The 18,422-nt window shown below is 45.1% G+C and overlaps 1 protein-coding gene across 1 annotated transcript in view; it reads right to left on the bottom strand.

Moving 5' to 3' along the window:
• LOC135051062 (uncharacterized) overlaps nucleotides 1–16,183 on the bottom strand; it is a 45,541-nt gene extending 29,358 nt beyond the window's left edge. Inside the window, exon 1 of the mRNA XM_063957242.1 lies at nucleotides 16,162–16,183. The gene's annotated coding sequence lies outside the window, so the exon portion shown is untranslated. The remainder of the gene's footprint in view (nucleotides 1–16,161) is intronic.
• Nucleotides 16,184–18,422: the final 2,239 nt, after the last annotated feature.

Here is an 18,422-nt window from a genome sequence, read left to right as displayed (position 1 = left end):
TCTTTACTGGACGCTGGTTGGATGGCCACCTGTCCCATGTATTCATGTAGTGTTTTCTTTCTGTGCTTAACCTCGTATAAATAAAGAATTAAAAAAACAAAAAAAAACAAATGGCAAGCGAGTATATTGCTTTGTGTGGAATAGTTCTGTGTGTCCAGTTCAGCGTCATCACATAAATTTATGTAACAATGTAGCAGGGGGAGTGTTAGGTTCCTGGTGCTCAGAACAAGGGAGATGTTATGAAGTGAGTCCAGAGCACCAGGACGTAATGCTGGGAAAAGGGAATGGAAGGGGAATAGCCCCTGGTGCCCTATCTCCGTTGTCTCGCCCGTGCTGTCAGTACACTCTTGCAAAACTATGGTTGCTTGAGCCCATGGCAGCCGCGTTTGAAGGGCGGATTACGTCTGCCCAACTTCGCTGCCCCCTCAGGTCTTAATGAGAGACAAAGAGTGAACCGAGACAGGGTGATAACAAGGGGCCCTCTAACTAAACAACAAGGCCAGGGGCTACTAACAAACCTAAAACCAAAGTATGTGCGGCTTGCCGTCAAAGGAAAAGAACAACAAAGGAAATGCTGACCACACGCCGACACAATACTTTTGTGTACCGGCGGTGACAGCATAAGCAGAACCCTCTGCAAAACACCAGTGACAGAAATAATAACGGAATACAGCGGCCTAGGCCGACGGACGCGGCAGAGCCGCTACTCACGGAACCGGTACGAATACTGGCAAACGGACAGGAACCTCCAATGCTGCCGACACAGACTCTCAGAACTGGAGGACAGGCAGAATCCCAAACGACAGACTGGTGGACACCAAGAAGCCAGAAACTCGACCAGGCATAGGCAAAGCCACAGGACTTCTGGACCGGAACGCTTCACAGCAGGACACGGGATCAGACACAGGAATCGACACAGGGACTGACACAGGAATCGACACAGGAAGCAGCTCGATAGACACTGCTACACAGGAGCTCAGGAACTGGCAGGAACAAGCTCAGAACTCAAGCAGACTGGAAACCTAGAAATATCACCAGCGTCTGTGAATTGCACTCAGCCAGCATATAACAGAGAGGCCTAATTAATTATGTCATGCAGCTGTCCTGTTGCATGACTCCAAACTGACAAGATGCAATTAGCAGCCAGGTGAGGCTGAACACATGGGAACAGACTGCAATTACACAGACTGACCACTGACAGCAAACAATAATCCTCTAAACCAGAGCAAAGGGAAATCCTGGCCTGCAAGAGAACTATAAACATAAAATAGGAATGAACCACTACCTGTGGTTCATAACAGGGAGAGCGCTGTGTTTAGATGAATGGTCACAGCGGTATGCTACGACCCCTGCTAAATGCAGCCGCACTGTATATTGATACTCACAGCTGTGATTGTCCTTTTTCAAACGGGGTACGGACCTCCTTAGCCAGATCTCTCATGAGCTTGGTCCCCATATAAAGCAGCACATCAGCAAATTTGTATTCCAAAAGGTGGAGTATGTTGTAGTATTTCGGGCAACAAAGTCCTTTTAAAAAAGCCCTCTTACGCGTTTCTCTGCTATTCTGCTCCAGTGGTTTCGTCATAGGATAATCAGGGAAGAATTCTCAGGCTCTATTTAAACCCAGCCGGACCAATCATAAGGTTAATTACTAAATAGATATACCTGTGGTTTAACTCTTTCAATGCAAACATACACACATGTACAAAGCATTAACCCATATAAAAATAACACACTTATCACAATTACATTTTATAAATAAATAAATTCAAGCAGTTTAGTGGTTATATAAAAAAACACAAAAAGTGCCGTTAATACACTAAAAAGTGTTGTTATATATAAAAACAGATACATTTATTACTTGTATGTATAGAACATGACCAGGAGACTGATGCCACTGTTAATTCTCTATATGGATATCAAAAGCTCACCAGACTCAACGCACACTCTCATAGCTTAGAGCAGTGGTTTCCAAACTTTTTTGAATCATGGCGCCCTAGAATATCAGAATTTTTTTCACGGCACCCATAGGCCAAAAATTTCTTATTGAGAAATTTAGAAAGAAATATTGCATTAAGTAGATCGCATTTTTATGTCATCCTTAGGGTCAGTTGTGTGGTGAGGGACAAGATTTGCTTCTGCTTTGCCACATATTTTATGACTGGCAGCCACCAGCACTGGTTTTGCCTATTATATTGACCATAAATAATTTGAATTGGTCCTGTACCACCAACCCACGGCACCCCTGCAAGTGTCCCGAGGCACCCCAGGGAGCCATGGCACACAGTTTGGGAACCTCTGGCTTAGAGGTAAGATTCTCTGCAGTGCGTGCAACATCACCCGGGTTTGAGTTCGATGCACAGCAGAAAAACTCAACTCTATAATTAGAGATGAGCGGGTTCGGTTCTCAGAGAACTGAACCCTACCGGACTTTGCCTTCCGAGCCCGAATCCGAGTCAGGCTCGGGTTTTACCGCCTGACTCGGAAACCCAACCGTGGCAAAACATCATCAACCCGCTGTCGGATTCTCGCGGGATTTGGATTCCATATAAGGAGTCGCGCGTCGCGGCCATTTTCACTCCAGTCTCGGAGAGTGTATAGAGAGGACGTGTCTTCAGTGTTCAGTGTCTTTGTGGGGGTGGGAAAGTGGGGTGGCAAGTGTTGTGCTGCTCAGTCCAGTCCAGTGTAGTCACTGCATCAGTCCAGCCAGTCACAGTGTTGGTGTTCTCTGCTGCCATATATCCAGTGTAGCTGTATAAGTGGTGCTGTGTTGTGCAGACCAGTCCAGTGTAGTCAGTGTATTGTGCTGCATCAGTCCAGCCAGTCACAGTGTTGGTGTTCTCTGCTGCCATATATCCAGTGTAGCTGTATAAGTGGTGCTGTGTTGTGCAGACCAGTCCAGTGTAGTCAGTGTATTGTGCTGCATCAGTCCAGCCAGTCACAGTGTTGGTGTTCTTTGCTGCCATATATCCAGTGTAGCTGTATAAAGTAGTGCTGTGTTGTGCAGACCAGTGGTAGTGTCCTGTCTCATCAGTAATTCCAGTGACGATATACGCTGCTGCTATATGTCCACTGCTGCAGTGTAATAATTATAACAACCTGTTGGGCTGCATCAGACCCCAGTGGTAGTGTCCTGTCTCATCAGTAATTCCAGTGACAATATACGCTGCTGCTATATGTCCACTGCTGCAGTATAATAATATTAACAACAACCACAAGTCTCTTACAGTATTGTTGTGTTGTGCTGCATCAGACCAGTAGTAGTGTCCTGTCTCATCAGTCATTCCAGTGACGATATACGCTGCTGCTATATGTCCACTGCTACCGTATAATAATAATAATACAACAACCAGAAGTCCCTTACAGTGTTGTTGTGTTGTGCTGCATCAGACTAGTAGTAGTGTCCTGTCTCATCAGTCACTCCAGTCATTCCTGTGCCGCATATTGTCTCATATAACTCCCAAAAAATAATGGAGAACAAACATTTTGAGGAGAAAATAGGGAAAGATCAAGAAGAACCACTTCCTCCTAGTGCTGGAGCTGCTGCCACTAGCCATGACATAGATGATGAAATGCCATCAACGTCGTCTGCCAAGGCCGATGCTCAATGTGATAGTAGAGGGCATGTTAAATCCAAAAAGCCAAAGTTCAGTAAAAAGAACCAAAAAAAGAAATTGAAATGGTCTGAGTAGAAACGTAAACTTGCCAATATGCCATTTACGACACGGAGTGGCAAGGAACGGCTGAGGCCCTGGCCTATGTTCATGACTAGTGGTTCAGCTTCACATGACGATGGAAGCCCTCATAACTGAGGCCTTGACACTTATGTTGTTGATTAGACGTGCGCCCGGTATCCGCCACTAGTGCAGTGGTATTTAGACAATTGATGGAGGTATTGTGTCCCCGGTACCAGAACCCATCTACATTCCACTTCACTAGGCAGGCGATAGCGAGATTTTGCCATTTAATTCCAGTGATTTGGACGTATAATGTCAGTGATTTATAATTATTAATTACAGTGATATTGCCATTTAATTTTAGTGATTTGGACGTATAATTCCAGTTGGAATTGTTTGTGTCACTTGGCTTAGTCATACAGCTACCTCATTGCACCTCTTCGACATCTTTGCATTAGGTGCTGTTTGGGGCCTAGTTTTTGAAAAGTGCCATCCTGTGTGACACTGCCGTATGAGTCCAGGGGTACTGCTTTATTAGTCCAGGGGTACTGCTGTATTAGTCCTGGGGTACTGCCGTATTAGTCGTGGGGTACTGCCGTATAAGTCCACCAACTGCAGATTTTTTAAAAGTGACTGGAGCGTGCTGGAGATGCTGTCAGTGGACCAGACAATTGCGGCCCACTCTCGACATTCAGCCACTGCATGACACTACTAGATGGGCCAGGTGGTTGTGTCGCTTAGCTTAGTCATACAGCAACCTCAGTACTCCTTTTTTTTCTTCTTTGCATCATGTGCTGTTAGCGTTTTTTTTTTATATCTGCCCTCCTGTCTGCCACTGCAGTGCCACGCCTAGATGGGCCAATTGTGTGTGTCGCTTGGCTTAGTCATACAACTACCTCATTGCAAATCTAGTTACAGATACTTAACTATAAGTTTAAAAGCACAATTTCTGAGGCAATACAGATGTAGATTTTTCTTCATCAGCTTAGTCATACAACTACCTCATTGTAATTCTTTTTCTTCTTTGCTTGATGTGCTGTTTGGGGCCTTTTTTTAATATCTGCCCTCCTGTCTGCCACTGCAGTGCCACACCTACATGGGCCAATTGTTTGTGTCGCTTGGCTTAGTCATACAACTACCTCATTGCAAATCTTTTTCTTCTTTGCATGATGTGCTGTTTGGGGCCTTTTTTTTATATCTGCCCTCCTGTCTGACACTGCAGTGCCACGCCTAGATGGGCCAGGTGTTTGTGCTGCACACTTGTGTCGCTTAGCTTAGTCATCCAGCAACCTCGGTGCAACCTTTTGGCCTAAAAACAATATTGTGAGGTGTTCAGAATAGACTGGAAATGAGTGGAAATGATTGTTATTGAGGTTAATAATACTGTAGGAGCAAAATTACCCCCAAATTCTGTGATTTTAGCTGTTTTTATGGGGGGGTTTTCCCAAAAATCATCCAGATCCAGAACCAAAACCAAAACCCGAAAGGGTGGTTTTGGCAAAACCAAGCCAAAACCAAAACACGAAAGTGGAATTAGAACCAAAACCAAAACACAAAACAGGAAAAGTGTCCGCCGCACATCTCTATCTATAATACACTACACTAAAAAAAAAAATATATTTATTATTAAAGTATGAATATATAAACAGCACCAATAATTGGCTCATTGTGCTAGGAAGCCATTGAGTGGTGGAGGTCTAAGGGTGTGTACACACGGTGAGATCCCTGCTATGTTCGATTTTGACTATGCGATTTCCCTTGAACTCCCCCAGAGCCCAGATAGCACAGATTGTACAGATTTTGACTATCTGTGCTTGAGATTTTGTCTATGTACGATTTTGACTTATGGGCCCTACTCATTTCCCGATGCGCCGCCGAGGTGCCCGACGGCCGATACGGCCGACGAGCGACCCGGCGGCGGGGGGGCAGTGACGGGGGGAGTGAAGTTTCTTCACTCCCCCCGTCACGCGGCTGCATTGAAGTGCAGGCAAATATGGACGAGATCGTCCATATTGGCCTGCATGCACAGCCGACGGGAGACCAGCGATGAACGAGCGCAAGGCCGCGCATCGTTCATCGCTGGAGTCTCCACACTGAAAGATATGAACGAGTTCTCGTTCATTTATGAACGAGATCGTTCATATCTTTCAAAAAATCAGCCAGTGTGTAGGGCCTATAAGTGCCAATTTTGACTATACTTTATACTAGATAGTACACTAGATAGTCAAGATTGACTTGCCTGCACAGTCTATCTAGCCTTACGATACCGACCCCACGGGAGCGCGCATCGGGATTGAATCTGTATCGCAAGCTGCCTAACACCATGAGATATGCACTAACTTTTCACAAGATTTTGACTATATAGTCAAAATCTCACAGATTTATGTTACCGTGTGTACACACCCTTAGTCTAACCCTGTAGGAGACTGGGGAGGTCACCAAACTCTGGTACTATGCTACATGTTGCTGAGAAGAAGCCAGGCTAGTGAGCCGTGAGTGTCAGTAGGTCAGAAGGTGCCTTTAATTACGTGTCAGATACAGGACTGGGACTTTGTGATGCTGACGAGCTGCCCAAAGATACTGAGGGGCGAAGAATTGAGTAAGAGCCCTGAATTGTTGTTTTGTTTCATTTACAATATGCTGCCAGTAAAGCATCACTTTCATTATTTTACCTGAAAAGCTGTTTCAGCATACAGTGCTTTCGGAAAGTATTCACAGTGCTTCACTTTTTTCACATTTTGTTATGTTACATCCTTACTACATTGAATAAATAATTTTTTTCCCTCAAAATTCTGCACCCAACACCCGATAATTACAATGTGAAAAAAGTTTTTTTGTGATTTTTGCAAATTTATTAAAAATAAAAAACTAAGAAATTACATGTACATACGTATTCACAGCCTTTGCCATGAAGCTCAAAATTGAGCTCAGGTTCATTCTGTTTCCACTGATCATCCTTGAGATGTTTCTACAACTTAATTGGAGTTCACCTGTGGTAAATTCAGATGATTGGACATGGGCCCTCATTCTGAGTTGATCGCTCGTTGTCGTTTTTCGCAGCGTAACGATCAGGCTAAAAATCGGCTGTTCTGCACATGTGCATGGTACGCAGCGTGCATGCGCTAAGTACTTTCACACAAAACTTTGTAGTTTTACACAAGCTCGATCGACGCTTTTCAGTCGCTCGAGTGTTCGTTGTTTGATAGACAGGAAGTGGGTGTTTTTGGGCGGCAACTCAGCGTTTTCAGGGAGTGTGCTAAAAAACGCGGGCGTGCCAGGTTAAAACGCAGGAGTGGCTGGAAAAATGGGGGAGTGGCTGGCTGAACGCAGGGAGTGTTTGTGACGTCAAACCAGGAACTAAACAGACTGCAGTCATCGCAAGCTAGGAGTAAGTATCGAGCCACTCTGAAACTGCATGACATTTTTTAGTAGCAGAACTGCTAACCTTTCGGTCGCACTTCTGCTAAGCTAAGATACACTCCCAGAGGGCGGTGGCCTAGCGTTTGCACTGCTGCTAAAAGCAGCTAGCGAGCGATCAACTCTGAATGAGGGCCATGATTTGGAAAGGTACACACCTGTCTATATAAGGTCCCACACTTGACAGTGCATGTCTGAGCACAAACCAAGTATGAAGTCAAAGAAATTGTCTGTAGACCTCTGAGACAGGATTGTCTCAAGGCAAAAATCTGGGGAAGGGTACAGAAAAATATCTGCTGCTTTGAAGGTCCTAATAAGCAGAGTGTCCTCCTTCATCCGTAAATGGAAGAAGTTTGAAACAACCAGGACTCTTCCTAGAGCTGGCCGGCCGTCTAAACTGAGCGATCGGGGAAGAATCATGGAGGTGTCCAAGAACCCGATGGTCACTCTGTAAGAGCTATAGCCAGCGGTGCAAGTGGGCGGGTACAGGTGGGTATGGCGTATCCTTAATAATTTAGCCGCGGGTACGCCGTACCCACCACCGACGGGCCGCCCCCTCCCTCCGCTGCTTGCCGCCGCTGCTTCGAGGGGAGGAGAGCGCAGCGTTCGCCTCTCCTGCCCCTCAGTGTCTTTCTTCAATTCAGCGCTGGCCCGTGAGCCAATCAAAGCTCGCGGACCGGCAGCCAAGGCTGCTGAACCGAGAGTTTTGATTGGCTCACGGACCGGCGCTGAATAAAAGAAAGACACCCGCACCGCCGTCAGAGACTGAGGGGCAGGAGAGGTGCACGCTGCGCTCTCCTCCCCTCACACACACACACACACACACACACACACAGGACAGCAGCAGCGGTGTGCAGCAGGGGAAGGGGGGGCATGTGTACCTGGCACTGGGGGCATATCTGGCACTGGGAGCATATCTGGCACTGTGGGGGCATATCTGTATCTGGCACTGGGGGCATATCTGGCACTGGGGGCATATCTGGCACTGGTAGGACATGAGTATCTGGCACTGGGGGAATTTCTGTATCTGGCACTGGGGGCATCTCTGTATCTGGCACTGGGAGCATATCTGGCACTGTGGGGACATTTCTGTATCTGGCACTGGGGGCATATCTGGCACTGGGGGGACATGTGTATCTGGCACTGGGGGCATTTCTGTATCTGGCACTGGGAGCATATCTGGCACTGTGGGGGCATCTCTGTATCTGGCACTGGGGGCATATCTTGCACTGGGGGGATATGCGCATCTGGCACTGGGGGCATTTCTGTATCTGGCACTGGGGGCATATCTGGCACTGGGGGCATCTCTGTATCTGGCACTGGGAGCATATCTGGCACTGTGGGGGCATTTCTGTATCTGGCACTGGGGGCATATCTGGCACTGGGGGAATATCTAGCACTGGGGGGACATGTGTATCTGGCACTGGGGGCATATCTGGCACTGTGGGAGCATTTCTGTATCTGGCACTGGGGGCAATGTATATCTGACACACTGGGGCATATCTGGCACTGGGAGCATATCTGGCACTGTGGGGGGCATTTCTGTATCTGGCACTGGGGGCATATCTGGCACTGGGAGGACATGCGTATCTGGCACTGGGGTAATTTCTGTATCTGGCACTGGGGGCATCTCTGTATCTGGCACTGGGGCATATCTGGCACTGGGAGCATATCTGGCACTGTGGGGGCATTTCTGTATCTGGCACTGGGGGCATATCTGGCACTGGGGGGATAGGCGCATCTGGCACTGGGGGCATTTCTGTATCTGGCACTGGGGGCATCTCTGTATCTGGCACTGGGAGCATATCTGGCACTGTGGGGGCATTTCTGTATCTGGAACTGGGGGCATATCTGGCACTGGGAGCATATCTGGCACTGTGGGGGCATTTCTGTATCTGGCACTGGGGGCAATGCATATCTGACACAGTGGGGGCATTTGTGTATCTGGCACTGTGAGGCAATGTATATCTGGCACTCTGGGGGCATTTGTGTGTCTGGCACAGTGAGGCAATGTATATCTGGCACTCTGGGGGCATTTGTGTGTCTGGCACTGTGGGGCAATGTATATCTGGCACTGTGGGGCAATGTATATCTGGCACTATGGGGCAACGTGTATCTGGCATTATTGGGGTCATATATGTATCTGCCCCTCCCCCCATATGTGTATCATGCCCCCATTTTCATTGGCGACACCCCATGTGGCATTTGGCCATACCCATTTTCTGGGCGAAAGAGCACACAGTACCTATAAGACATTTTTTCTACTTGCACCACTGGCTATAGTAGGGGTGGGCAAAATACGGCCCGCGGGCCGGTTGCGGCCCGCAAACCGATCCTGCCTGGCCCACTGCTTCCCACCAGCGTGCAATGACGAGCGGCCCGACCGACTGAGCTGCTTGTCATTGCTCTGCAGTACCTCCAAGCTGCCGGCACTTGTCTCCCCTGCTGCTGCTGCACGGCGCCCGACACACTCATCCTCCTCCTCCCGCCTCCAGAGTCCCCATTGACAAAGGTAGCGATCAGACGACAAGGAGGCGGAGCCATGCGGAGATGAGGGGGTGGGGCTACGTGGGACCTCAGGGGGCTGAGCTACATGGGACATAAGCCACTGCTACAGATCCATCCTTCCTGCCACTGCCAGCCAGACACAGATCAGTAAGTTAATGGAAAAAGTGAGGGAAAGAAAGTGTATTTCTGTGTGTGTGTGTGTGTGTGTGTGTGTGTGTGTGTGTGTGTGTGTGTGTGTGTGTGTGTGTGTGTGTGTATGAGAGAGTGTGTGTGTGTGTGTGTGTGTGTGTGTGTGTGTGTGTGTGTGCGTATATGTTTGTGTGTGTGGGCAGTGGCGTCAGACTGTTTTTAGGTTGGGGGGAGATCTTTAACGCTTGCTGTACCACCCCCAACCCCCCCCCTGGATTCTTTCACCGTATCACCCTCCGTGTTCTGTCACTAAGTCATTCCCCCGTGTTGTTACAGTGTCACCTCCCGTGTTCTGTCACCGTGTCCTGTCACCCCCGTGTTCTGTCACCGTGACACCCCCCCATGTTCTGTCACTGTGTCACCCCCGTCTTCTGCCACTGAGTCAGCCCTCCCATGTTCTGTCACGGTGTCACCCCCCCCCCGTGTTCTGTCACCGTGTCACCCCCCATGTTCTGTCACTGTGTCACTACCCCATGCTCTGTCACCGTGTCACCCCCCCTCGTGTTCTGTCACCGTGTCACCCCCGCTTTCTGTCACCATGTCACCACCCCCGTGTTCTGTCACCGTGTCATACCCTGTGTTCCATCACCGTGTCCCACCCCCGTGTTCTGTCAGTGTCAACCCGCCCGTGTTCTGTAACCGTGTCCCACCCCCATGTTCTGTCACCATGTCACTCCCCTGTGTTCTGTCACCGTGTCACCCCCCGTGTTCCATCACCGTGTCCCACCCCCGTGTTCTGTCACTGTGTCACACCTTTCCCCAGGGGCCATAAGACACTGGATAATTTGCTTGCTGTGCAATGATTATCCCAAATAAAATGGTAATGTGTAAAAGGGGACTCTACCTGCCGTAATGTGTAAAAGGGCTCTACCTTCCGTAGTGTGTAAAAGGGGGCTCTACCTGCTGTAATGTGTAAAAGAGATCTCTACCTGGTGTAATGTGTGACAGGGGCTCTACCTGGAGTAATGTGTGTAAGTGACGCTACTGTGTGGCGTAATTTGAATAATGGAGACTATTGTGCAGCCTAATATGAATCTGTATTATTTTTTGGCCACACCCCTTCCCCATGAAGCCACGTCCCTATATTTTTGGCACGTAGGGGAGCTGCTATTGTGTGCAGCCCTCGAAAACTGACAGGAAAGTGTCAAGTGGCCCCTCAGCTGAAATAATTGCCCACCCCTGGGCTATAGCATTCCTCTGTGGAGAGAGGAGAACCTTACAGAAGGACAACCATCTCTGCAGCAATCCACCAATCAGGCCTGTATGATAGAGTGGCCAGATGGAAGCCACTTCTTAGTAAAACTAAAAAGCACATGGCAGCCCGCATGGAGTTTGCCAAAATGTACCTGAAGGACTCTCAGATCATGATAAATAAAATTCTCTGGTCTGTTGAGACAAAGATTGAACTCTTTGGCATGAATGCCAGGCGTCATGTTTGGAGGAAAGCAGGAACTGCTCATCACCAGGCCAATACCATCCCTACAGTGAAGCATGGTGGTGGCAGCATCCTGCTGTGGGGATGTTTTTCAGCGGCAGGAACTGGTAGACTAGTCAGGATAGAGGGAAAGATGAATGCAGCAATGTACAGAGACATCCTGGATGAAAACCTGCTCCAGAGCGCTCTTGACCTCAGACTGGGGTGACGGTTAATCTTTCGACCATAAGCATACAACAACCATAAGCATACAAACAAGATATCAAAGGATTGGCTTCAGGACAACTCTGTGAATGTCCTTCATTTGCCAAGCCAGAGCCCACACTTGAATCCGATTGAACATCTCTGGAGAGATCTGAAAATGGCTGTGCACCGACGCTTCCCATCCAACCTGATGGAGCTTGAGAGTTGCTGCAAAGAGGAATTGGCGAAACTGCCCAAAGATAGGTGTGCCAAGCTTGTGGCATCATATTCAAAAAGACTTGAGGCTGTAATTGCTGCCAAAGGTGCATCAACAAAGTATTGATAATACTGATTATCTTACAGGAATGAAAACTATACCTTATACACACTTAGAATACACTTTACCATGGGACCGCTGCGGCCGATAAACTTAGTACACACGCTACGTACTTTATACACTGTTTGCGTACGGAGTCCCGTATCGCTGTACGGACTTTGCGTACAAACGCCGCGCTGGGGGTACAAAGTACACACAGCGCGCACACACCCAGAGATACACTTTAAACCTTTACAGTAATGCAATGCAATGATATAACACTTCAAACCTTAGCAGGGCAATGAAGACACGACACCAATTGTGATTTTACCGCTGGGTTCTGACACCACAGTGGATTATTGCTGAAAGGGGGTTACAATACAAATAATACAATACAATATAACAGAGTAAATGGCTACATTCAATGTTACATACTTTTGGTTTCGCCTGCGCTTCCCGGTCCGGTCCTCAGTCATCACGGGTGATGACCTTCAGAGTCTGTGATAGTGACCTGGCCTGCAGCTGGCTCTTTATACAGTAGATCAAAACATAATACAATAGACACTGTGTGCTCTTCTTCCATTGGTTCGGGGGTGGGACATATCCTGTGCACCGGGGACCATTGGTCAGCTCAAGAAGTGGGCGATGGCTAGGACTTGAGATGTGGTTTCTGTTGTTTGCATCTGATTTCCCACCCCATGACCAGTTAAACCCATCACATTAATCATACATAAATCTGGTATTATTAATAACTTAATGTGGTAATATATAATAATGTTCTTATTCCCACCAGATTAATGTTTACGTGACTCTGAACAATATGATCCCACACATGATATGATTATCTATTTCCATCCTCAAGTTATACATATATCCACATATATCCATATACTCATATATACATATATATATACACATATATACATATATATATACACACACATATACTATACTCCTGCTATTACAATTTGTTAGGAATTTTATATATATATATATATATATACATACACAAACACATACATCTCCAAGAGTTTAGACTATGAATGTTAATATCTTAGATTTCTAAATGTCTGGTTTGTGTTTTGGTTAGCTATTGTTAATTGAGTTTCTAACAGCTTCGGTTCCTGGGTATTGTCTCTTCGTTTGTTTTTGTCTTCAGGTGAGACAATGACAATCCAGTACTCATTGTTTTAAATAGAAACTCTGCTCTCCTAGTAAACAAAGGTGTTTGCCTTCTTCATAGAATTTCAAAGCTTAGAGTAAATAAGGCCATTGTATTTTAGTCTCTGGGAGTTTTAATTTATGTGTGACTGATCTTCATGCTATTTAGAAGAAAAAGCAGACAGTGTGGGATTTATACAATATATATATATTAGATTTATGATATGTCTTTGTGGCTTTTCCATGAGAGTACAAATTCCACTGTAATTACTCATACCACGCTCTAATGCGCAGGACCGCGGGAGCGACCATACGCAATTTGCAAATATGTGCACGCACAGCCAAACACGCACGCACACGGAGGCCACCTATGTGGTGTTTGTATGTAATGTGTGTTCTATAATATTTTCTGACTTCGACAGTATTGTGCAAAGGCTGTGTATACTTATGTACATGTGATTTCTTAGTTTTTTATTTTTTATTTTTCACGTTGTCATTATGGGGTAATGTGGGGGTAATTCAGAGTTGATCGCAGCAGCACATTTGTTAGCAGTTGGGCAAAACTATGCAGTTCAGGCCTGATCACTGTTGTGTGAACATGCACAGCACCGATCAGGTCTGAATTAGCCCCATAGTTTTGCCCAACTGCTAACAAATGTACATCTGACGCTTGTCTTTAGCTAGCGATCGCCTCTGCCTGATTGACAGGCAGTGGCGGTCGCTGGGCGGGAGGGGGCGGGTCGCCGTGTTAAGCCACCGTTTAAGGGGTGCAGTCCGGCCAATGCAGGTGTGGACGGACCATGCCGGGGGCGGGCCGCGGTGGCTGCATGATGTCACACACAGCCGCAGCGACCCGGGCAGCAACGAGTAGCTCCCGGCCAGTGCGCAGGAGCTGCGCTGGCCAGGAGCTACTCCTGAAGTACAAAAGCATCACCGCTGTGCGATGCTTTTGTACTTCTGCGACGGGGCAGGGACTTACATGCGGGGCGGGCTAGCCCTGTGCTGGGCATCCCCCACATGTCAGTGTGCCTGATCGTAGCTGTGCTAAATTTAGCACAGCTATGATCAACTCTGCATCACCCCCCATGTGTACTGCAGGTGTGGTAGATATAACATTTGCAGAGAGAGTTAGATTTGGGTGGTTTTTTTTGTTTCTGTGCAGAGTAAATACGGCGGCTTTATTTTTACACTGCAATTTAGATTTCAGTTTGAACACACCCCACCCAAATCTAACTCTCTCTGCACGTTATATCTGCCCCCCCTGCAGTGCACAAGGTTTTGCCCAACTGCTAACAAATTTGCTGCTGCGGTCAACTCTGAATTAGGCCCATGGTTTTGCCCAACTGCTAACAAATTTGATGCTGCGATCAATTGTGAATTACCCCCTGTGTGTAGAATTTTGAGGGGAAAAATTAATTTATTCCATTTTGTGGAGAAAGTGAAGCGCTGTGAATACTTTCTGGATACACTGTACTTTGAGAAAGATCCAGCAGGTTTGAAACATGTTGGTAAAACTGAGGAGCCTTCATATTTGAGACATAAAGCACAGCAGAATCTGTACCTAACACATCCTTTATGTGTAATATTTTCCTTAATTGTGCAGGAACTTCAGGCAAAATATCAACCATAGATGGACTTTTGGCAAAGTACTCTTTTAATTTTAATTGCCTATGCCGGCAATATTTTTGTATTTGCCACTGTAATGCATCCTGGGTGTAAGTAGGCACAAAGTATAAGCCTTTGGAGAGCACTTGTAATTCCGTCTGGCACAGTTCATTGTTGGATAAATTCATATATACATATATACCAGGGCCGAAACTAGGGCTTACGTCACCCGGGGCAAGGCAGTAATTTAGCGCCCCCCAAAAAACCACAAAAAATATGAATATAATATAATATATATATATATATATATATATATACAATAGTCCAAAGACCGGCACTCCCTCTGTTTGAATGGCTGCCCCGGTGCCCCCAGAGTAGATACTGATACAGGAGACAAAGACTGCGGCACTCAGGGTCTTTTGCTTGAAAAAAGTTGTATTAAGAATTCAATTACATGCCGCAGTCTTTGTCTCCTATATATATATATATATATATATATATATATATATATATACACAGGTTGAGTATCCCATATCCAAATATTCCGAAATACGGAATATTCCGAAATACGGACTTTATTGAGTGAGAGTGAGATAGTGAATCCTTTGTTTTTTGATGGCTCAGTGTACACAAACATTGTTTAATACACAAAGTTATTAAGAATATTGTATTAAATGACCTTCAGGCTGTGTGTATAAGGTGTATATGAAACATAAATGAATTGTGTGAATGTAGACACACTTTGTTTAATGCACAAAGTTATAAAAAATATTGGCTAAAATTACCTTCAGGCTGTGTGTATAAGGTGTATATGTAATATAAATGCATTCTGTACTTAGATTTAGGTCCCATCACCATGATATCTCATTATGGTATGCAATTATTCCAAAATACGTAAAAATCCCATATCCAAAATACCTCTGGTCCCAAGCATTTTGGATAAGGGATACTCAACCTGTATATATATATATATATATATATATGTATATATATATATATATATATATATATATCACTCTAACGGCAGCACTCGGAAATAAACGCACAGACAGGCAGGTATAATATCGACGTTTCGAAGATTTACTGTACTTCGTCATCAGGATCCTGATGACAAAGTAAATCTTCGAAACGTCGATGTTATACCTGCCTGTTTGTGCATTTATTTCTGAGTGCCGCCATTTGAGTGATATGTGGTGGACCTGCAGAGATACCTAGGAGGGCACCGGCTAAGTACCACATTTATTTGGAGTGCTGCTTCTACATACTATATATATATATATATATATAAATTAAATAAATAAAAAACAAAATTCAAAACAGATATCCCTCAGACCGGCTGACCCCAGTACACACATGGTATATATATATATATATATATATATATATATATATATATATATATATATATATGTCTATGCACACAACTGTATGTATATATATATATATATATATATACACATACACACACACACTATATATATATATATATATATATATATAATGATCTGCAGCTGTCATGGTGGTGAAAATAGGCACTATCACTATTATAACTTAAGGCAAGATATGTAATCTCAAGAACTACAGTGTAAATGAGCTGCAGGGGTTAAAAACAAAACAGAGTGAGCGTGTGTGTTTTTAACCTCCCCTCTTTACGTAAGCCCAGTACCCACGGGGACGGAGGTGAAGGGTGCTGTCTTCCTGCTTCCATCAATCACTGTGCAATCAGCGGCTCCCCGCTGAATGATGTGTGCGTGGGGCTGGAGAAAGGTCAGCAGCATGAGAACGGGCGGCTGGTGTACTTTTTCAGCTTGCCGCTGAAGATAGCTGACTACTGCAGCTCCAGCGGTGGCCATCTTTCTGCAGGGTGCAATGCTTCATGGGATTTGTAGTCTCTGCTACTGCTTAAAGTCTAAGCGGTAATAGACATGACTACAAATCCCATGTTACTCCACTACCTTCTCTGCTATGTCAGAAGCACACGGATCCCAGCGCCCAATACAATCCCGCGCCCAGGTCACATGCCCCCCTAGCCCCCCCCCCTAGTTACGGCCATGTATATACTATACTGTATATAAATGTACTTTGCCATGCACTCTGCCATATGGATGTGAGTGAGTGCTGCCTTTCTGGCACTAATTTTAAATATAGACAAAGTACCTTGGTGCCATCATAATATATTAACACAACTTTCAGCATTAGTACACTTTTATGCATATTTTAAGTAACTATTGCTGAAGATTGTGAAAATGTATTACGTATGATGCACTAAAGTACTATAATTATATTTGATATGGAGGACCCTATGCTTTTATATCAGCATTTACAGTCCAGTTACCTAGCAAAGGAACATACCATAGTTTCCCAATATTCCATATTACAGTCAGTCACCTTGCTCATGGAGCTATTCGCTCCTGTTTCGGAGGTATAAAGAGTATTTAGAAATGTATGCCTAAAATAAAGGAGTGTGTGACTGAAGCTGCTTAAGGCCAGGTGATAACAGGGATGAAAGAGAAGTGAGAAGTTGCAAGTGAGATTGAGTAAAGCAGAAGATTGACAGGTGCTGCAGAACAGTGCCCCCTACCTTGTGGTGCCCTGTGTGGTGACAAATGTTGCACCAATTTAGTTATGGCCCTGCATGTCGGTCTGCAACTATCTACTAAGAATTGAAGCAATATGCTACAACATGGCCCTGGTGAGCAAACGTAGATAAAATGGCTCCAGGTATGATGAATAGGATAATAATATAGAAGGGTTATCTTCAATCCGGAAGAAATTATAAAGAAGTTCTTTGACTATCATGAGGAAATCTATAGTTTACCGCAGCTTCCCCGTAATTTGTAGATCAGTCAGAATCTTCCCCTGACCTGTACTTTCCTGACAAACTTCTCTCAACTCTCACTGAACAACAGATACTATCTCTTAATGCAGATATTCCTGAATATTAGATTTTAGTATATATTAAAGAACTATGGGGGTAATTCTGAGTTGATCGCAGCAGGAACTTTGTTAGCAGTTGGGCAAAACCATTTGCACTGCAGGGGGGGGGCAGATGTGACATGTGCAGAGAGAGTTAGATTTGGGTGGGTTATATTGTTTCTGTGCAGGGTAAATACTGGCTGCTTTATTTGTACACTGCAATTTAGATTTCAGTTTGAACACAACCCACCCAAATCTAACTCTCTCTGCACATGTTACATCTGCCCCCCCTGCAGTGCACATGGTTTTGCCCAATTGTTAACAAACTTGCTGCTGCGATCAACTCAGAATTACCCCCTATAAGCGACAACGGCTCCAGGACCTGGCAACCTAATACCACTGTACTATAAAAAAAATAGCACAAACTTGAGGTCCTCTTTTAAAAGATCAACACTATAGTAATACCAAAACTGGGAAGGGACCTAAATACAGGTTGAGTATCCCTTATTCAAAATGCTTGGAACTAGAAGTATTTTGGATATCGGATTTTTCCGTATTTTGGAATAACTGCATACCATAATGAGATATCATGGCGATGGGACCAAAGTCTAAGCACAGAATGCATTTATGTTTCATATACAATATTTGTAATAATTTTGTGCATTAAACAAAGTGTGTGTACATTTACACAATTAATGTTTCATATACACATTATACACACAGCCTGAAGGTCATTTAATACAATATTTTTAATAACTTTGTGTATTAAACAAAGTTTGTGTACAGTGAGTCATCAGAAAACAAAAGTTTCACTAGCTCAGTCTCACTCAGAGAATTCCGTATTTTGGAATATTCCGTATTTTGGAATATTTGGATATGGGATACTCAACCTGTATTTGTGAGTCCATTTCACCAAAACATACCATCAGCTTTACCAAGCTAACTTTCCCAAATTTCTAGCACAATTCAAGGTATACATTGAAAATTAGAGTGGCTGTTGTTTCTGATTGCCCAT

Source organism: Pseudophryne corroboree, chromosome 2 (assembly GCF_028390025.1).
Source record: "Pseudophryne corroboree isolate aPseCor3 chromosome 2, aPseCor3.hap2, whole genome shotgun sequence".
Classification (NCBI taxonomy): Eukaryota; Metazoa; Chordata; class Amphibia; order Anura; family Myobatrachidae; genus Pseudophryne; species Pseudophryne corroboree.
The sequence above is the reverse complement of the archived record's forward strand: the minus strand, read 5'-3'. Positions and strand labels throughout refer to the sequence as shown.